Raw genomic sequence first — 12,061 nt, forward strand, 5'->3', positions numbered from 1 at the left:
AGGAGGACACTTGGGAAATGCCCGATAGGTGTGTTAGTCCAGATGGGCTAAATTATTTAGAGTACTGTCAAACACCTGCATGTATTTAATTAATCTTCCTGTTATGATTGGATGATCAGCGGAGAGGCAGGCAATTAATGCAGGTCTGCAGGAGTGAATGCCCAAGGCTAGGAACTGTTGTTTTAAAAAAGCCTGCCTTTCTTTCAGCAGGGCAGGGCAAATGCAGATAATGTGCACAGGCGTTTCCCTACAGGAGAAGCAAAGGCTACATAGGTTGTTTGAATTTTCTTTTATCTGCCAGTTGGCTTGCAGATTGAACTATATGGCGCGCACAACTTCTGAAAAATGAAGCCTGCATTTCAGTACAGCGAAAAGCAAGTAGACCACGTCACTTTTTATATGCTCCTAGAAGGCTGGAGTATTTGTTGCCTGTTGAGGTAACATTTAAAGTTAGGTGGCTAGAACACCTTGTGTAAACACGAAGGCCTGATGTGTGGTTAGAAAAGTATTCAGCACAAACATGCAGCTGCTGACTCCCCACCAGCATTGCCGTGTGCGAGGTGCCAAGTATGGATTATATGTAACTTACCCCATCTCCCTTTGCCCATAACGAATAGAGTTATTGCTGTATCTATGATTGGGGAAAAAAATTTAATCTTTCCCAATATGCTTGCTCCACACAGACGTCCATCTTTGATTTACAACATATGGCTTGATGTCTTTCCACATAGATTAGAACACTATATGAATTGCTCTGAATATGTTCTCTTTCAACCACCCAATGCTCCCTATAGTATATATAGTTTTTTATCCTGTACCGCCTATATTAGAACATTCTCCTTTATAATTTGAGGTGCTTAGTCGCACCCTTCTTTTCTAGACCCCCCACCCCCCACAAACAATTGCTAACCCTAATGGGGACCCGTCCCATTCTCCTAGCCCAGAGCTACAAATGACTAACACAGTGAATATAGGTTGCAGCTGATTAATTTTTGTGGAAATCACCATCACTCACTCGCAAATACTGTAATCACCACTGAATGTGTCCACACAATCTGATATTGGCCTCATGTTCCTTTCTTTGTAACTAAGTATTTTACCTCAAGTAGAAATGGTTGTGCTTTTTGATAATAAATGTGTTGGTAACAGACTTGGTTTGGACCAACGAAGAATTGTTTCTTTTTTTGTTAATTATTTTGTTTGTAGACTGCCATCCATTGCAAATGCAAGCAGCCCTATGAAAATAAAGTCTGCTTGCATCTTTTTGATATATGGTACATAATAGTAGTGACATAAATTATATGGTCATCAAAGACATTTTGAGGGTGCAGAACTAATGGCTATGAAGTATTTTTGTCCAAAGTGAAGATAAACCGGTAATGTGGTTGGCAGACCAAATGCACAAAGTGTGTCTAAAGCTATGAATGAGAAGTTATTGTATTCCTCGTCCTGCTAGTTGTAAAGATGAGCATAATTATAGACCCTGAATTTTGGTTTAGTGTTCAGAACAGAACGTGATGGCAAAGGAGCACAGATCAGTTACATGTTATGTTGTAAGGGAGCATGATGTAATCCAGGCCAGAAAAACGACTTGTGCTAAGATTTGTACAACTTGAGTGAAAGGACAGTTGACCTCAATGAGTTATGGCAAGACAGCTAACCCTCTGCTTATCTTGCTGGAATTGGCAGGGATGGTTCTGTAGAATGGCAGATGTAGCCCTGCACTATAAGATGACACTATAAAATAAGCATGAACTTAGTGGTGGGGTAATATAGATACATTTAATTTTTATTTTATCTTAAACACAAAGGGCTACAAAATGCATGGGTATATGCTACTGATAATGCCAGTTACGCACAGAAGACTTGTGAACATGATAATCTTTGTTTATTGAAGTGGGATTGATGAAGTGGCGAAGTAACCAGCATTAACCTACATGTGTGTGGGTGTATATACACACACACACACGCACCTACTAAAATATTTATTTCAAGAAGATGATTAGTAACAAGAAAATAAAATCCAGTCAGGGTAAAAACATATGTTCAAACTGATACTATTGGTCATACAAAAAATAAATCCAAGAAATAGATGTACTCACCAAAGAGCAAAACAATATATTTGAGCTACATGTTTTTCTGTCTGCCTTCCTCAGTGCTAGATTTTCAAAAAGTATAGGTAGTGAGGATTCCATTGGGAAAGTAGAATCTGTTCAGTACTGACATCTGCTGAGATAGGGCAGTGTAGTCACTGATGTTCAATACAGAGAGAACTAGTGGAATCGAGAGAAAAATGTCTGCAGGTACAGTTTGAAATTTGCATCCAGGAGGTACAACAATTCATTCAGATGCTCTCTAAATCTAATATAAGAGGATATTCTGTGAAACTCCTGATGAACCATCCTCCAGAAAGGCAACCTACGGATAGAAAAAGGATAGGCACCACATCTGGACCTTTGGAATCTGGGGTGACGCATATGGTTTTGGGTACTGGAATGAAGAGGTTTTGACGGGACATAGGAGATGGGCTTCAAGGAGAAAAATGGGGCAGTACTAGAGGCAGCGCACAGGATAATGCAAGGAGTTCTAAAAAGATCCTATTACATGGAGGTGAGGAAGGAGAGAGCATACTTTGGAGAACCTGAATGCGAAAGTGATAAGATATCACATAATTAGGTCTCGCCTAGGCAGTGCATTCGATGTCCCTTTGAGACATGCTGTATCTAGATTATGGGCTTCAAGGACCTCCCATCTTTTTCATTGGTTCCTCTTAATGTCCTTTCTAAATGCTGGCTTTTGATTGGCGAATACACTTAGTAGTCTCTCCTGTCATATTCGTTAGGCTACTCCCGTCTTGTATGCCCCTTTTTACATGCATTGTTCCATCCACACGACTATAACGGTTCTGAGGGGTGATCTTTTACCTAGTAGTTAGCACTGTCCCTTCGTAAACCGGTTCTTGGTATATTATCAAAATAATGCTGTACCTGACGTACATAAACATGTCCCTTGGCACGGCATAATTACTCTGTATAAGGGTCACCACTTTTTTTCACCCTTGGCCAGTAGGCCGCTGTTCATGGTCGCATTTGTTTGGAAAAACATTTGATTGTTTTCAAAACATATCGATTCTAGAAGAAACCCTGGAGTGTCCACTCTTGTATATAAGACCCTCATTCCCCCTGCAAATTAGAGGAGTATTCCTTCCAAGCTGATATGGGGTCCTGCATGCTGAATCTTCGACACGCAGCGGTCTGACATCCCTTGCAGGGTGTCATACTCGAAGCGGAGAGGGGGTCCTTCTTTCACTATTATCAGGTGAGGGGGTTGGAGCTACCCTTGGGGATTCTTGGCTAGCCAGGTACATATACATGCTACACCTATACATCTAGGCTAGGTACATTTAGTCAAATTACATAGAGCACGCATTATAGGAGTTTGAGATGCTACTGTTTTATCTGAACAGTATATGGTCATCTTTTTTAGCATTATGGTAGAAATGCATCTACTGTTCACTATATTAGCACTTGCAATTTCTTTCGTATGCTTCTGTCTCCTGATTGTTGCAGCACATATGTTTTACATAAGAAGGTCGCTGGACCAATAAATACTTAACGAAAACGTCCCAATTGCCATCTTGTCTATTTCCTGAGAAAAAGCAAGCACGAGTGACTGAGCGAAAAGTACTGTACTGTTTTTACGATCCCTGAGGAATCAGGGTTGTTATATTCAGTGTTTGCCAGAAACTACCTACACCACTGTAAGATACAGGGGGGTGTTAGTGGCAGTGTAGAGCTAGCTGGTCTAACGGCTGACATTCTGTGGGGGTGTCCGGAGTCGGTTTGGACACCATGCCCTCAGTTTAATTCATCCAAAATGTGCAGGTCCTGGGGGATTCCTAGGAACTACACGACACTCCTTTTGGACATTTGTATCTTCCCATAAGGACTGCCCCTATTACATGTGCTCTTAATCTTCAGGTTATTTATATTTTGAGAGCACTCAGTTTTTTGGCCTGCCTCTGCTCTGTAAAGTGTTCTGTTTACTTCATGCACAGGCTTGATGAAACATTCCTGACCCATCTTGGGTGTTTCAGCTTCGATACCACTTAATCTCCTTGTGTCAGCCCCTCCCCTCACCCCTTCCACAACACAGCTTTTTTCTTTGTTTTTTTTTTTTTACAGTTTTATATAGCACAAACTGGAGCCAAAGGTATCGAAGCTCTTCAAATGATCACTAGTTGCATTACAGATGGACACATTCATTTTTCAGGCACAGGGAGATTAATTAATATGCCCAGAATCAGAGGATGCTGAGCCGACGCCAGAACTCGAACCTGGTTCCCCAGTTTTTTAAAGTCAGCTGCTCTGGCAGTTAAGCTGCATCTGACGGCTGCTTCCTCCTCGCGTGTTGCTCCCTCTTTCCTCCGCCTCAGATAGTCACTCTTTCTAGGTTTGCCTCGCTCAGTATTTCTCCCCTACCAGGTCCCGCCCTCCTCTCCACTTTCTCCCTTTTTCCTCCTCTCATCCACAGCACCTTATGAGAACGTTGACCCTTTCCTTTGGAGCATCATGCTCAGATTCCCTACCTCCCTTCGCTGCTCCTGGACTAGTTTTCTTTTTCTTGTCTGAGCGGTTTGAAGCATCCACGAACCAATGAAAGCAGCTGAGAGGGTGACCAGTTTGCCACCCACCCTGCAAGCCCCCTACCCTCCCTCCCCAGACACTAAAGCAGGGTTGTTCTCTCTCTGACACCACGGGGAGGCCAGGTACCAGTAACCCCCAGGGTACAGTCTGTAAAAGAGGGCCGCTCCTTACCACGTGTCCCTGGGTGAGAAATACAGGATCTGGCCATGTAGCGCTTAGAGGGTCCCGGGAGAGGGAATCGCTCAAGCCTCCGGTGTCTGCTTTCCTAGCCAGTTACCTGTGTGTATCCACTCCCAGTAGGAACATGGCAAACGCCTGATACCATATCTCAACCTACTGGAGAAAATGACATACAGCTACATGGGTTTCAGGTGAGTGGTGCGCCTTTTCTGTTGTTTACATGCCACTTGTATGGGCTATGAAACACTATGACGAGAAGCTCCCTCACTCTACCCGCGGGCTCCTAAAACTCTAGGGCGAGCACTTTATTAACTCTACCTCTTCGTGTCTACAAGTGCCATAGAGTACTCGAGGGCTTTTGTTGGAGCCCTAAGAACCATTGCTTGGGCCTCACCTGCCTGATGATACGGCGCTTTGTTCTAAAACGTCAAGATAATGGTCCCTTGACAACGATCCAGCCTCCTGCTATTCAAATAGTGAACTTAAAAGCACAACCTATCGTGGCTATCCCAAACTATGACAGATCCCAGTAGCCACATTTCAGCAGTTTCTGAAACCTGCAACATTTGGGCATTCCATTAGGATTAAAATATAATGGGATGGATCCAACCAGACATAGCTGGTGCTCCTCTTCCCCATCTCTAAGACTACTGTATGACATTACAGAACGACCCCATCTTCAGATCTTCTGTCCATCAACAACACCTCCACCCGTAAACACTTTGTACACACTCAAGCATCAGAGATATATTATCCTCATCCGTTTGCACCTCTAAGCATGAGTAGCTGTTTGCTTCACAGTAACCAATTTCATCCGGTCCCATAAATTCGACAACTTCACTAGAAATGATGTGCACTTAAAAATTCCGGTTATGTAGATTGTCGCATCCCCTCCGTCTATCGACTTAATGTCTCCTGCCAAAAATAAAACTCCAGCTCCATAGGCAGGCCCCTGGTAAGGGTGAGGGTGTGGCCTACTCGGCGTCAAATCATGCCTTCAGGGAAATTGTGACTGAGACAGTGCTCTGCCTTCTCCCGCTTTAACTATTTGTTTAGTCGACAAATGCATACTTCTAATTTTTTAAGAAACCCTAAGGTGTGGTGCCGCGGCCAGGGCGACTGACTCCGGAATCTGGGGATCACGGTTCGATCCCCAGCGCCGGCGGCAGATTAGCCCAGCACCATGTGACTCTGGGCAATAGCTTGCTTAATCTTCCTGACGGCCCCCAGCGCCTAGAGACCCTTACGGGTGATTGTTCGCGCTTTACAAATGTGGATTATTATTCTTTCTATAGTTAGTGCATTCATTTAATTGAGTCTCACTTTAGCATTTGCTGTTAAAGATGATCATCACTTCGGTTCGATCAGGTTAAGGTAGATTAACCTTGCCTTGTTATGCAAATAGTGAGCATAAACTCCCTGTGCACTTTTTTTTTATTATTTATTTATTATTTTTGGCAGCCTTGACATTTGTAACAGAAATGCTTTACACGTGCGCATTAGCGGTAAGCAGTAACTCTAATTTAATACAAATCCTGTTGTGAACTTGTGGCCGTAGTGCTTGGAGATATGTACAGTGTTGTCATGGCGTATGCTGAGGTGCCCTTGTAAGCAAGTTGGTTGGTAATCCTAATGGCCTCTTACCAACGCACACCAAATTAGCTGCGTATGCCTAGACACTCAAGAGTTGGTTATGCTTTTTTAGTCTTCCCTTCTTTATTCCTTTCTCACACACTATTTTTGGTACTCTATCTAGACTTCATTCACCACTTCATACACAAACTACCTATCCGTCTCAATCTTACTTTCTATCTATTTTATACAACTGTCACCCCTATCATTTCACCATACCACATAAATCCACTACACAAATACACTACACACCACACAATTCCACAACTAACTTCCAAATCAAACCACATAATCCCACTACAAACAGCATAAATAAAAAACGGTATAATTTACAACAAACATCAATAGTTCTAACTTTCACAAATGCGAGACCGATTGCATTGCAAATGCTTGTTTTTGAATCTCATATAAGTGTTTGAGCAGAGTTGCATTGATTCCAGGTTTGGTGCTATTGCAGTAATCAAGGCTGGAAACTATTCTCAGAGCTACTGCACATATGCCTGCCGTCTGTGGTCAGGAGCTGTATATATTTCCATGATTCCAAAGATGAAACATATAAGAAGACACTACAGAGGGGATATTTGGAGTTTAGCAACCAGTTGGCTTCCAAGACTTTTACCTGAAGTGGAGGGCTGGGGCAGAGACCAAAGTCACTGGGCCACTAAAGAAGGGTCTCTCAGGGCTGCAACACTAGTTTTGCCACCCTAAGAGACCCCTCGCCAAACTCATACAAAACTGCCATTACAAGCTGCGTGTTTTGGTGCAAACCAAAGGGAAAACACAACATTACTGTGTGCCATGTCCCTTAACACTGCATGTAGTGTTTGTAAGTCACCCCTACATCAGGCCTTACAGCCCTAAGGTAGTGCGCTTTACTCTACATGTGAGGTCATAGGTGCATGAGCAGATATGCCCCTGTGCTGGTCAGTTCCATTACTGCTAGTGCAAGTGATCAGGGAAGCCATTTTAAAACATGTGCTGGACACTGGTTAAAACGAGTTCCCCAGCTACATGATGGCTTCACTGAAAATAGTGATGTTTGATATCAAACATCTCATATTAATAAAGTCACACTGATTCCAGTGGTGGATTTGTTAATACATGCACCCAGAGGGCACCTTAGAGGTGCCCCCCTGAAAACCTACCAGCCCCTGGTGTGTTGGCTGGCTGGATTCTGCCAGCCTGCCACCGTAGACAAGTGCCTGACCCCGTAGGGTGAGAGTCTTTGCTCTCAAGATGTCCAAAACAAAACCTCCTCGGAAAGAGGGTGATTACACAGGATGACCTGCTGATTAACATTCCAAGGCAGTGGAGCTTCAAAGAGGCTACCGCCTTTGAAATAGGAGTCTGGGTTCCCTCACAGGAGAGGAACCGCCCCCTTTGTTCGGAGCTCTTTGGCACCTGGTCAGATGGGGAAGTTAGCTAGTCAGGTAGGCGTGCCCACCCTCAGGTTAGTACCACCCTAAAGTGGCCGAATCTGAGGTGGCCATGACTTTTCAGAGTTAGCCGTCTTTCTGTCGGCAAACCTAAGAATTCTGGGTCAGTTATGCCCACTTATCACATGAAGTGGTCAAATGGGGGGCGTAGCGACCCCAAGGCCATTGGCTACTACCCTGCACTCTCCTAATTTCAATATTTAGGGGACCACCTGGCACCAGAAAAACAGATCCTGTCGACCTGGAAGAAGAAGACGTAAGTAGAGTCACAAAGAGCAACAACTGAAAACCCTGCAAGTGACTTGGTGCCAACCCTGCAGGCATGCCTGCTGACTATGACAATTGCACCAAAAGACGACTTGTCATGCAGCTGTTGTGTCTCCAAAGACTGGGAGACCTGCCAGTACTTCTCCCAGGAACCAAGAACTCTCATGAAGTAGTGGACCTGCATCCCTGCACTCTGCAGGCAGCCCAAGAGACCTGAGAGGAGTTTAATACCGCCAAAACTGAACGCCTGAAGACACCACTGCTTGCGTCACTCCAAGCCCGTGTTGAAATGGGCCATTGGTGACGGCATGGTCCCACAGAGCTCCAGAGACTGAGTCCACTATGGTTTTGCCTTTCATGGAACACCCCCTCATCCCCCCCCCACCCATGTCGCCTACGGCCTGTGACTGCTCCTGGGAAGGAAAGCCGGATGCCTAAAGATACCTCTGCACCTGTCGCCCCTGGGCCGTGGAGAAGATGACAAAAGGTATCATTCTGTCACTGAGCATCGTGAGGCTTGAGTGCCCTGGTTGGTTCAGCCCAACTCCCCCCCCCCCCCCCCCCACCCCCCCATTCAAACCTGCAGCCTCATTACGCGAAGACTGATTTCCATAGACTTGTATTGGGTACTCAAAGCTGTTTTGCACCCATGCACCTGGCTGAACTAATGCTTCTGGTGGTGATCTGATGATGCTTCCTTGGTCCTTGCCCACCACTCACCTTAACTCCTGAAGATTGGTCCCGTAAGTCGCTGTACTGAACCTGAATGCCATACTTGTTCTTCCTCTAATAAGATAACATTACAGCTTCTAAAAATTGCACTGTTGAGTTTTTGAATACAAAAGAATTTCTATTTCAAAACGTACTTACCTAATCAAATTTGGGGGGGGAAGAGGGGGGGGGGGGGGGGTGTAAGTGTAAAAAAATACCCTTTCAGGCATAGAGTGACGAATAAATTATGCAAAAAGAAGCAGAGAACTCTGGGTAGTTCTCAAGTTTAGGTGGAAAGCAGCTCCAGTATAGGGCACTCTCAACACCAGCGACACTCTAGATCTGCTCACCTCAAATGTCTGCTTTTCTATCAAAGTCTTTAAGCATAGGAGTAGCACAGTGCTATCCACGCCGAAGTGGTAAATGGCTTTTGTCATTTTACAGCTCGGCAAAGACAGCACTGTACTAGTCCTATGCTTAAAGACTTTGCTGTAGAAATTGCTGCAAAAGACTTTCTCCACTTCTATCTCGGAGTGGATAGCACTGTGCTAATCCTATGCTTAAAGACTTTGATAAAAAAGCAGACATTTGAGGTGAGCAGATCTAGAGTGTCGCTTGTGTTGAGTGCTCTATACAAAAGCTGCTTTCCACCTAAACTTGAGAGCTACCCAGAGTTCTCTGCTGCTTCTTTTTTGTATGTGTGTGTATATATATATATGTGTGTATGTGTATATATATATATATATATATATATATATATATATATATATTATTAGATTTGTTATTTTTATATATTGGGGTGGATCTCCTTCTTGAGTCGTGTGCATCATTTATTGACCATTGTCTGCACTTGCAGATATCTAATGCTCCCCTCTGATAAGCCTAAGGCTGCTAGACCACAATACCCACTAGAAGAGCGCCTTGGGATTGCTAGAGCAAGCCCCTGTCCACGCATAAGGGAACCAACCCCTGGACTCTTTGCATGATATACCTAATTTTTATATAACATATAAAGAGCCAGCTTCCTACACTAGTATTGTGCACTACATGTGCCCAGGACCTGTAAATTAAATGCTATTAGTCGAGTGTGCCACCCACCTAAGTAGCTTTTTAAACATGCCATTGCATAGCCTGTATGTGCAGTTAAAACCTGTCATGTCGATCTGGCAAAATAAACCTTTTGCCAGGCCAAAACCTTCCTTTTTAATACACCTATGTTACCCCTAAGGTAGACCCTAGACAGCCCACTGTGCAGTGTATTTAAAAATATGGGCATGTATTTTTTAGTTTAAAATGTCCTTGTAGTGAAAAACTCTTAAATTGATTTTTCACTGCTGCAAGGCCTTTCTCTCCCTTAGGATAAGATTATAGATGCTTTTATGAGGTCGAGCCTCGGCTGCACGCATGCGCTGTCTGCAAGACCTGCTGTAGTCCAAAAAGACTTTGCTTCCACCTGCTGCCTTCCCATAGGTTCAATGCAGCGTCGGTCTTCGTTGCTGCTTTGTAAATGGTTCATGCAACCATATACCACTTCCGTTTTTATTTGGCTCAGGAGCAACAGCCAAGTACAATCTTCTCCCGCTTCCATTGTTCATGTTTGTTTGTGTTAACTCCTTTTTCTGTTTCCGGCACGCCACCACTTCGGGTGGGGCTGCTTTGCTTTCCGCCTATCGCTGCTTCGCTACCGCCATCTCACTGCAGCAAGCTCCTTAAGATGTTTTCACTAACGTGTTATGAGCGACGACTGTTCTAGTATGCTGACTCCGCCATGATCTTGTATTCTTTTGTTGCGATTGTACAGTTGCGTTCGGTCTATTGCTCAGGGTTTGCTTCAAAGGCATGGCTCTGCGCAGTTTGGGGCATAGGTCGGAGAAAGCATTACAGCTGGGGCCGGAATAGACTCTTTAGGAAAGTCTGCTTTACAGCAACGTTTCGATCATCGGGTGCTTTAATTAAAACGAAGTCGATTTTTTACTACAAGGGAAAGTGAACATCTGGATCTTATGTGTTATTGTGTACAACAAAATACTACGGATATATTTACATATAAATATGGATTGATATTACTTGTTAAATGCGATGGAAGCATATTGTTTTTATTTTATTTAGTAGTTTTTCCTATTGATGAAGACTGAGCACAGAGAACCTTCCTTTTTTAAAAATGGCCGTCAATGCTGACAAAGTTCAAGAAATAGGAGACAGATGTATTCTGTTGATAGTGCTGGGTGCAAAAGTGTCTACCAGGTCAAGTTCAATTAACTTTGATAATATTTTGAAGGAGCAGATCATCCCCAGGGAGAGGCTATAGTCACCGCTGGCAAAGGATGAACGCGCACAGAAGGAGCCTTCCTCAAAATGAGAGCAACTGTGGACTCTAATGGGCAAAAGGCAATAAAGAATACAATCACATTATGGTGGTCTCATTAGGGGTCTGCAAAAAAGGGCTCTAATGAGGCACAGACCCATTTGCTAATGACGTCCTGCAATTGTGTGAGTTACGAGGTTTGGGGGTTGGTTACTGAGAGGGTAGGACAGGCATTGTCTTCTCAGGGGGTTTTGAGAGGGCAAGTCTAAGTGTCACTTCTCAGAAGATACCACGTAATTTTAAATTTTTTTTATCCAGACATATGTTTTTTTCTTTTTTGTACAACTACACTTTACATAAAAAGCCTTCTAGTTTAACTTTTTCCATTTTAAGCATGGGCCTCAGAGCCCCGGCATGTATATGCAAGTTGGCTCTAAAACACGGCTGACTCTGTGTACCATGGGGATCTGCTGAGTGGCCCGTGGAAACATCAGGCCATGCTAAGATTGCTGTCTTTCTAAACCAGTGTTTAAAATGGAAATAAAGAAGTGCTGCCACTCATAATATCATAGTACCGGGCTTTTTGCTACAGAAAGGGTCTGGTACGCTCTCAATATAAGCATTAACACCCTGCTGAGAAATGCAAGTACCGCCAACCCCCTTTTTAAATTGATATATTTTTTATTTTATTTTATAATTTTCTGACAATTACATCAACAGACTGTGGTAATTCACTGTGAAACAATACAATAAAAATCAAAATGTCAGCAAGTAGACAGGTGGTTATGTAGCATTTACAGTGACATTTGTGTTCTATACGTATCCACACGTCACTTCATGTCACCCAGCCATGCGTGTAGTCCTGAGGCAATTCCAGATGTGCA

The 12,061-nt window shown here is 43.6% G+C and overlaps 1 protein-coding gene across 2 annotated transcripts in view; it reads left to right on the forward strand.

Annotated features, from left to right (window-relative positions):
* The window catches only part of MIA3 (MIA SH3 domain ER export factor 3), a 348,169-nt gene that overhangs the window by 221,334 nt on the left and 114,774 nt on the right, over window positions 1-12,061 (forward strand). The gene's annotated exons all lie outside the window — the stretch shown is intronic.

This window comes from Triturus cristatus, chromosome 6, assembly GCF_964204655.1.
Source record: "Triturus cristatus chromosome 6, aTriCri1.1, whole genome shotgun sequence".
In the NCBI taxonomy this organism is placed as follows: domain Eukaryota; kingdom Metazoa; phylum Chordata; class Amphibia; order Caudata; family Salamandridae; genus Triturus; species Triturus cristatus.